Source organism: Pinus tabuliformis, chromosome 5_2, assembly GCF_031772625.1.
Source record: "Pinus tabuliformis cultivar Carrire ecotype Pingquan chromosome 5_2, CPIR1, whole genome shotgun sequence".
In the NCBI taxonomy this organism is placed as follows: Eukaryota; Viridiplantae; Streptophyta; class Pinopsida; order Pinales; family Pinaceae; genus Pinus; species Pinus tabuliformis.
In genome coordinates this window covers 1,135,823,885-1,135,834,113 of record NC_142306.1, presented here as the reverse complement: position 1 = coordinate 1,135,834,113, position 10,229 = coordinate 1,135,823,885, and the positions used below count along the sequence as shown (strand labels likewise).

General features: G+C 39.6%; 1 pseudogene; it reads left to right on the top strand.

Annotated features, from left to right (window-relative positions):
• Positions 1-2,410: 2,410 nt before the first annotated feature.
• LOC149163194 (L-aspartate oxidase 2-a, chloroplastic pseudogene) lies at positions 2,411-3,924 on the top strand (annotated as a pseudogene).
• Positions 3,925-10,229: the final 6,305 nt, after the last annotated feature.

Sequence of the window (10,229 nt, the reverse complement as noted above, 5' to 3'; positions counted from 1 at the left end):
GAATCAGTAATATTTTCGAAAGAAAGAACCAAAGCATCTTGTAACACCTCACCTGTCACATTTGCTTCATGATTTTTTTCTTGCTGTGCATATCCTTCTTTTCCCTTCCGAGATCTACAGTCTTTCTTTAGGTGTCCTTTCTTACCACATTTCCAGCACACTATCCCCGATCTAGACTTGAATCTGCCTTTCCTTGATTTACTACGATATCCTGAGCTCTTTCCTCTTTCCATTTTTCTTCCTCTAGACTCTGCACTCAAAGAATTTCCTGATGTCTCACCGGAGCTTTTCCGTCGCATTTCCTCACTAAGGATAGCACCGACAACATCATCAAACTTTAAAGTACTAGATCCAGAAACAGAGTTACTAATGGCCATTACCAAACCATTCCAACTTTCTGGTAATGAGCACAAGAATAATAGAGCTCTAACTTCATCATCAAAGTTTACCCCTACAAAACTTAACTGACTTGTAACTGTATTAAAATCATTTAAATGGTCTGCAACAAATCCAACTTTCGACATCTTCATATTAAATAACCGTTTCATGAGAAATACCTTGTTTGAGGCCGAGGGTTTTTCATATAGTTTCGACAACGCATAAATCAAACCCTCTGTTGTGGTTTCCTTCGAAATGTTGAAGGCAACTGATGCAGCAAGGCACAATCGTATTGTTCCGAGTACCTTTCTATCAAGAAGGTTCCATTCTTCATCTGTCATACCCGTCGGCATCTTTGATTTTCCGCCCAATGGTAGGTATAGATCTTTCTGATACAGATAATCTTCCATCTGCATCTTCCACAGTGAGAAGTTTTGGCCGTTAAATTTCTCGACCCTAAACTTACCATCATCTGCCATTGCTCCCACTCGAACCAGGAACCCTTCTTTCCTACGAGTTTATCAGCCAAATAGACCTTCGGCATTGATACCAGTTGTTAGAAATTATATATTATGGAGCAATGGAACACATAAAATATTGCAGAAATATAAACACAGAAAATACATAAAACAAGAGAGACACAGATATACGTGGTTCACCCAGTTTGGGCTACGTCTACCCCGAACAGCTAGTCCTTCCTTTCTATTATCCAGCAAAATGAAGAGACACAACCTACAACAGATCTGCTGTAATATCCTCTGTTTTCTCTCACAGTCTCACCTCTCTATTTCCTGCTCACAAAATACACATCTATCACACAGCCTCAAATACAATGCCCTCATACAAAGAGAGGGGTTTCATTCTAGGGAAAAAAACCCTAAACTAAACATAAGTTCTACCATCAGACCCCCCCTGGACCCCCCCTGCAGCGAATATTTTACGGGCGGCGTTGCCGCCCCCATTTCGAGCTGGGGTCCAATGTGGCGATACCTTTGAATATAGAAGATAATCAAGCTCCACACCAAACAGAGGTGACACCGAGGGATTGCATTACTGTTTTCAATCAGGCATTGGAAAGAACTGAAAGTGATGTTTTTCCGCAGCTCAGAACAGCGTTCCTGGTTGGCCGCCACCTAAAATTAATGTGTTTGATGATATTGTGGAAGGTGGATTTCTAAACTCATATTTGCCCAGGTCTGGATGGAACGTGGTTTCTAACATTGATTCAATTGTTCATGCACTCAGAGTGTGCAATCTTTCCTACTTTCCATCATTAAACCGGGGCCCTGTTTCTTGTGGGGTCAAATTGCATGAATATTCATCATTGAATTTACATCCTCAAATCAATGCATTGGATGACGTCCAAGAAATAGAAAACATATCTTGAGAAATCCTTATGTCAATATTTGACTATGATAAGCTTGGCAAGAAAAGGTGATATGATGATGTTGATGGAGGTTGATTTAATGGTACAGAACAACACTTCTTATGAATGCATTGGTTCTAGAAGTCTTATTATTCCAAAATGGGTTCCTATATATCGAAAAATTTACAATTGGAGGTAAATGCTATTAGCTAGTGAACCTACTAATGTTGCATATGTTTCATGACCAGGCACCATTGTTCAGCGGGAAATGATGTAAAGAACCTTCTTTCATCTACTCGTCAAGTCTTTATATCCTCTGCAAGTGCTACCAAAGTGGAACCTTCATTAAATGAAATGTTTGAAGAAAGTTCTAGGGCTCTATCAAGGGGTTTAAGGTTGGCACCTAATGGATAGATTCTAAAAAATCAATTCTTGTAGCATGCAAGGGAAGGCAATCAAGAATCAGTGGTATTGGATAAAATAACTAGAGAACTCAAGGATGCACCTGTGCAATCACTTCTGATGAGCAAATTTTTTGGTAGAAAAAGGTGGCATGGAAGAAGTAAACTACCAAATTCCAGATCTTGATGAGGTGCAGCACACTATAGATTTTGGTCAAACAGAGGAGGCGGCCTTGAATGACACAAGCCTTCAATACAAGGAACTCTTCCACAAGATTATCTATGATGAATGCAAAGCATGTACTGGAAAACAATGGCCAGTTATCCATTGCAATGCACTCAGGGAGGAATAAAATGCAAAAACAACTTTCACTACTGTCCCAAACATCGCTGAAGAACTTCACCTATAAGAAAAGGATTGAAAGATATACATTGGGGATATTTGAAAATATGCGATTTCAGAGCCCTCAGCTTTGCATGGCCTCCATAGACAATGAAGAGAGAAAATCTCCAAAGGCAGTTCATGTATCCAAGTCAAGTGCCAATTCAATTAAATATTTTGATTTTTTTATCATTGGTAGTGGAGTGGCTGGTCTTAGATATGCCCTTGAAGTTGCAAAACATGGGTCTGTGGCAGTCATCACAAAAGTTGAACCACATGAGAGTAATACAAATTATGCACAAGGTGGTGTTAGTGCAGTTTTTGCTCCTTCAGATTCTGTTGAGAATCACATTCAGGATACTATTGTTGTTGGTGCATACTTATGTGATAAAGAGACTGTAAAGGTGGTATGCACAGAAGGCCCAGATAGAGTTAAAGAGTTGATCACCATGGGTACATCCTTTGATCATGGTGAAGATGGTAGCTTACATCTTGCTAGAGAGGGGGGCATTCTCATCACCGTACTGTTCATGTAGCAGATATGATAGGAAGAGAGATTGAGCGAGCTCTGTTGAAGGCTGTTGTTAATAACCCCAACATCACCATGTTCGAGCATCACTTTTCCATAAACTTGCTTACGTTTGAAGATGGATAAAAAATTTACTATCATGGTGTGGACACATTGAACACCGACACTAATGAGGTGGTCCGCTTCATTTCAAGGGTAACTTTACTTGCATCTGGTGGGGCTGGACATATTTATCCTACTACCACAAATCCTCGTGTTGCAACTGGCGATGGTATTGTGATGGCACATAGAGCATCTGAAGTTATTTCAAATATGGAGTTTGTACAATTTCATCCAACTACATTAGCTGATGAAGGTCTACCAATTAAACCTCATACATGAGAAATTGCATTTTTAATAAGTGAAGCTGTTTGTGGGGCTGGTGGTATTCTTTACAATCAAGCTATGGAAAGGTTCATGCCAGAGTATGATTCCAAAGGAGAGCTTGCACCTAGAGATGTGGTGGCACACAGTATTGATGATCAATTAGAGAAACTGAATGAGAGATATGTTCTATTGGATATAAATCACAGAGCCAAGGAGGAAACATTGTATCATTTCCCCAAATATTGCTGCTGAGTGTTTGAAGTATGGCCTTGACATTACAAAAATTCCTACATCTGTAGTGTCAGCTGCACATTATATGTGTGGTGGGGTTCATGCTAAACTTCATGGAGAGACACCTATAATGGGTATATATGTAGCTGGTGGAGTTGCGTGTACAGGACTTCATGGTGCCAATAGGATTGCAAGCAACTCATTACTTGAAGCACTTGTTTTTGCATAGAAAGCGTTGAAACACATCAGTATTGTTGTAAGCAGTGCATAAAGAAGAAGGCCTTGAATGACACAAAAGGTGAAAAAGTCGAAAACCAAGCGGTGAAAAGGGCACAGGGAAGGCAAAAAGTCGGAAACCAAAAAGCCAAAATTTAAATCAGAGACATCTACCAGGGCAGAGAAACAAGGTTTGATTTCCTGTTTTTCACTTTAGTTATGATCTGCAGCTACAGTTGTCATCTTTTTATTGATCTTCAAAAAAGTTTCAAGTGAAATAATGAAACGCTATTCTGTCTATAGAACAGATGGACGGTTCATTTCATATCCGCAGGATTTTAGTTGTAACAGCTCCCCATTTGGATCGATTTGTTTTCCCATAGTGGAGCTTATTTATGGCATAAAAAATCATTTGTAAAGGGTTCTGAGTTCTGGAAAACAGTGGGAGAGCTGTGAAGGAAAACTTCACTGTACATTTTTTTGACAGGGATTTAATGAAAAGATACAGCTCTGACTCCTGAGATTCTTGTGGTGTGAATTCAGCATTTGTTTTTTCCTTTGTTTCATATGTAGCTTGTTATGTTTCCATTTCATTTCATAATCATTTCTAAATGAATACTTTTAAGTGAGAAAGGCAGAATCTAGTTTGCTGCTCTGCCTTGGGAAGGTATTCATGTTTTGTGTTTTCTTCTGTTTGATAAGGATTCATCTATTGCCCTTGTCAACCTCTCAACGTTCTTTTCATTCCATATAATGTCAAAATTGAATGCTAAATTTATTGCCTGTCTTGCCTCCTGAGATAATCTATGTCTCGAATTTAATTTCCCTGCTTATGTTATTCTTGATCCCATGCTACCCAGAAAACCCAGACATTTATCAAATTCCCTCTTTTCCTATCCATTTACTAGCCTAAAATAAGTTCCCATTTTTAATCATCTCGCCCCCGATTTCTCATTTTATCGAGATTGACTGGAGAGAGCCCTCTCCTGTCCTCGTAGGGCTAGCTACGAGGCTGAGCTTGGTTTGATGTTGCCTCGAGTTTTTGCCTTTTTCAGCCTGAGGCAGATTCGAGCTCTAACATGATCTATCTCTATTAAAGGTTTCATCAAGAAGTCATTTGTTGAGTTACCCATATGTCCAAGATTCGTCCACAACCATCTGATTGATTTACTTGAGGCCTTTTTACTGCTTGTTTTCTTGCTGATTGGTTTTTAGTGCTTGGTTATCGAACCGATTCTTCATATTTATTTGATTTCCACACTATTCAAACATAGATCACATTTGTTTGGATCAGTCAGTTTTACACTTGCTTGTTTGTCATTATATTTCCAAAAAACAAAAATATTGCATTCATATAGAACCAATCCTTTTGTTTGTCTTGGATTTCATGATTTCGTGAGAACTTTTCTAGTTCCACATTTTCCCTTTTGTTCTGTTTCTTTTCTCCTACTTGCCGACCTAAGTTTGAAATTCATAGTAGCAGATCTGGTCCCTGCTTTTAAATTATTTTTGTTTCTTGACTTGTTAAGTAGGTAGAATTACAATTTTTCTATTATCACATTTGTTGTTTGTTTTTGTTTACTTGTTTCAGGTGCTTGAAGAAGGAAGCGAGAGAGAGCTGGAGTGAGCAAGCAAGGACATCATCAAACAAGATAATCAGACCAAGAGGTAGGCCCTCTTAATTGGTTCTAACCTAAGGAAATCTTCCTTAGAATGTACCTTTTGTGGCTAGACCCATCATCGGGCAAGAGGAATTTGTTTGTGTCCACACTTATAATTTTACTTCACCACAAATTTGCAACTCTGCTGGAGAACCAATCCTTTTGTTTGTCTTGGATTTCATGATTTCGTGAGAACTTTTCTAGTTCCACATTTTCCCTTTTGTTCTGTTTCTTTTCTCCTACTTGCCGACCTAAGTTTGAAATTCATAGTAGCAGATCTGGTCCCTGCTTTTAAATTATTTTTTTTTCTTAGCTCCCTCAATTAGCACGCTTAATTCACTGATAGTCATGTCGATCAGCGCAAGTTTCTAAGAAACAGTCGCGCTGACCAGCCTCTGGCGCTTGTTTTCAGTTAAACAGTCACGCCGATGCCTGTGAGTGAATATTAGGTCCTAACCCCAAGCTTGGCCAGTGTGTTTTGCTTTTGTGATTTTTACCCCGTAAGCCTTTTGGACCATTTTATCCTTGATTAGAAAGCTACTTTTCATTTGGTTTTGTTTGCTTGTTGACTTATCATCTTTCTGCTTGCTTAATTTCGTCATTGAGTGGTCAACGACACTAGGGCATCTAGTTTCTCATCCATTCAGCAGTTTGTGAACTCAGTAAGTTGGGTTGTAGGTGTACTTACTCCTTGCATTTTTCTTTTTGGTCCTTTTATGATTTTGACCTCTTTTACACAAGTTTGAAAATTTTTCGTTTGCTTGTCTAAATGTTTCTTTTCCGGCATGGATTATGTTGCTTGTCTAAACATTTCCTTTTCGACATGGATTATGTTGCTTATCTTGTGGTTGGTAAAGTCAGTGTTTCATTAGTCCGAATGAGTTTCTCTTTTCATGTGTTCATCTACTTGAAGAGCTTATTGTCTCGAGAATGTTTTCACTGAAGAATTATATGCGAAAAGTTTGTTTCGTTGGTTCATGAAAAAGTATGAAATTCTAGTTTGTTTCATCATTGTGCTACGATAACTTGCATCATTAAAAGACTAGAATTGCATTGACATTTGGAAAAGAAAGAGAAATCTCTTGCTTTTGAAAGGACTAATAGATAAGTGCTTGTTAGGAAATTAGGAATTGGAATGCATTTTTCGTTAGTTTATTTTTTTGAAAAAGTAAGGTAGTGAAAGATCATTTCATTTTTAATTGTCTAATTGTTCGCATTTGATTGAGTAGTTTCTACCCTGTCTAGTGTAGGAATTTCATCGAATTGAAAGGGTATTGTCTCATTTAGTTGCATTTAAGGTTTTTCGAGTCACATCGCTAAGACCTGAAAACTGAAACATAACTCAAGATAAACTTTAAAATGAATTCAATTAACCTAAGGTGCATTTGACATTAATGATCATATCTAGAAGGTCTAGGCTAGAGACGTGTTTCAGCGTCTTTAAACCTAGCAATTGTCATTATCTTCAGAATTAGATAGTGCTAGTATGGATTTGTGCTCCCCATACTATCGAGTATATAATGGGAGACCCCTCTAGGCTGCAATCCTTTTATCCTTAGGAAGCTGAGTCGACCACCTTGAAAACATGATACACTGAACACAACACTTAGAGAGATTGCCTACTCGTACTTCTCGGTTCGCCGGGAGGTATTTTGCAGTTCACGATTGCCTAGTAATCTTGTTTACCTAGATCATCCAGAGCATTCATTTGATATTTTTGACTCATTAAACTCAAAATATCATTCAAGCACTTGTCCTTTCAAGCTCGTTTCCAATCGAAAGCGATAGAGTCATCTTTGTTTCTTTATCGACTCTTAAAAAATGAAAGAGCACTAATCTTTTATGCATCTTAATAATTGATTGGCCACAATCCAAAAACACCCTGTTAGTATTTTTTGAGACCAAATCATGAGTTTCCTTAAAAGAACATTTTAAAGCCTTGAAGTTAATTTTTCTGTCGCCTTAGACAAGGTCATCGTGGCTAAACCATATGGTTCACCCAATTCCTCTTCCTCTCCTCTATCTGAAATATTGTCTGAGGAGTCATTTCCTAAGTTACCAGAGTCACTTGAGGACTAAGGTGTTGATCTCAGAATTTTTCTGAGCATTCAACCTTTGTCATCTCATCCTCTGCCTACTTTCGATACTGGATCATCCACTGATCTTGGCCCAGAATCTCCAGACAATCCCATTCAAACTCTAGAGAACTTGCCAACCACCAATGGTCATCTTGGACTAGTTATCTACCCTCCAAATCCTCTATTTGACCCTGTTTTGATATCACCCTAGCGTCCTTACAATCCGTGCGACTAGCCACGTGTTCCTTTGGAACTATCTAGTCATACTTCTTCGCCCATTCATCGTCATTTGTTTCCAGACATGGAACCCAAAGGCGATGCTCCAGTCACCTCTCTGGATGAGTCTGAAGTTTCTACTCCACACACTGTTGAGGGGAAGAGTTGGATTTTCCTCCCAAGGGTTTCCCCTATTTACGGGGTATTCCCACTAGTTTTCCACCCAACTATGTGTCTTTGGTACAGTTGGTTTCAGGTACACCTAGTGCCTCATCAGTTTACCATAACCCTATTTGGGCGTCAGGCACCATGCCTACTTCAGGTCCATTTGTTACAAACACGAATTCCCAACAGGCTGTTACCTCAGTCCCGGTGCAACCCACCATTCTGAATACCCTTGTATCATCAATCCCAGTTACCCATCAGGCACAACCGACAATTTCAAAGAATGTCTCTGTCAATTCCTCCATCCCTCTAGTCAGTGGCCAAGCTTTACCACCACCTGGGTGGCAGAACCTGAATGTTTCTATGGTGTTAGGTGCCACTAATGTGAGCGGCTCACAAGCTCACATGCTTGGTATAAACCAACCTTCTTCTGGTATTATTCATAACCCTGCTGATCCTACTGGATCAAGCAATGTCCAGTACCAACAGGTTCAGAATCCCATTGGTCCATTTGGATCGAGCAATGTTCAGTATCAGCAGCCCTATGGGGCTCAGTTCCAATACCAAAATCCTTACGTTCCATATGGTTCTCAAGGAATGGTTAATCAACCTTACACCCTCCAATCTCGGCAGTACATCCAACCTGGCTATGGCCAAATTCAATTCAGAAATTTCCCGAGCACTGTTCATGTACCCTTACAATAGCAAGGACAACCTCTAAAACAACAAGGGTAGCATTTGTTACTGCAAGGGAAACCTTTGTTGCAGCAAGGACTCTCCGCGCCACTGCAAGGGCAAATGATCCGCAACAAGTTCAAGTGCAACAACCGCAAGGTGTTACACAGTAATTTGTCACCGACCTCATGTCAATCCCCGAATGACATCTCCGTTGTGTCATACATCAAGTAAACATGTCCATATCTTCCCACTCATTCAAGAAGATTAAGCAAGTGCTCTATAATCCTGAATATTGACACTTTTACCTATGTTTCTACATCATCGCAAGTCAGAATCATAATTCTTGCGACGATTCTCTGTGTTGAACTATAAGGTCAAGCTGTCATCACAAGGGTACATCAATTTCCTGCGACAATAGAATTTTAGGGCTCAGCACACGTCCTCAATATCCTTCTTGTGAAAATTTGTTTGAATACATTGCTTCCTTGTGACGTCATCACTAAGACCTAGTGTATGACTTGTGATGATCTAGATATGGTGAATTAGTTCAAATAGAATGCTTCTGGTTGCTTCTAGAGTTGGTTGTTGGGTCAATGGAGTTTGCCTTTTCCTCCTCTGGGATGGTAGTTCCACCTTTTGAGAAACCTCCCTTGAGGATAAGCTCCTTCTCCCTCATTTCATGGAGGCTCCTCCTCCTATAAAAACACTCCCCATTGCTATGATCAGCTAGTTCTTGGTTTTTGGATTGGAGCAAATTAGCTAGCTTTGGTGTGAGTTTGCAGTCTGAATTGCTGATAGTTTAGCAATTGGTTGTGGATTTCCTTAGCTTTGTACTAGAGCTTGTGAGTGAGAGAGAGAATTATCATCCATTTGGGAGATCCTTTTGAGAGTGAATTCTTGAAGAAACATACCGACTGGACCCTTCGAGAAGGCTTGCAACGTCAAGGCTTGGTTGTAAGCTTTGCTTTTGATTCATTTTAATACAATCAATGATGATTTCCTATGTCTTGTGTAAAATATACTTGATAGCTTATGGTTCCTTGACTCTGTAAGTAAATAGATCATTTTTGTTTTCTGTTACGTGTTCTGTTGTTCTCTTGTGTTGTTTCAGGTAAATTGCTCATCGAAGAGAAGGAAACGATAGCTGAAGCGGTACAACGAAAGCTTCATCGAACACCAGTTTGAGGTAGGCTCTTTCGATAATGATTGTTTAAGGAAATTGATTGTTGTTTTGTTCTGTTGTGACTAGACCCACTCTAGGGCTAGAGGGGTTGCCTCTGTTCGCAGAGGGAACATTTCCTACATCACAAGTTGGTGACTCCACTGGGGAGTCCTTTGTATGTTTCTCTCTTGCTTGCTCTTGATTTGTTTTTGATCAAGTGTCTCTTGACTTTTGGGGCCGAGCCATCAACATTCTGGATTACCTGGGTCAGTCTGGGAGTCCCTCTTGCTGTTTGAAATATTAGTCTAGTGTCCTTCAGGTGGTCTTGCTTTAATTTTTCCTTAACTCAAGATCGTTGCTGAAGATAGCTTAACAGCTATGACAACATCACACCTGTCCT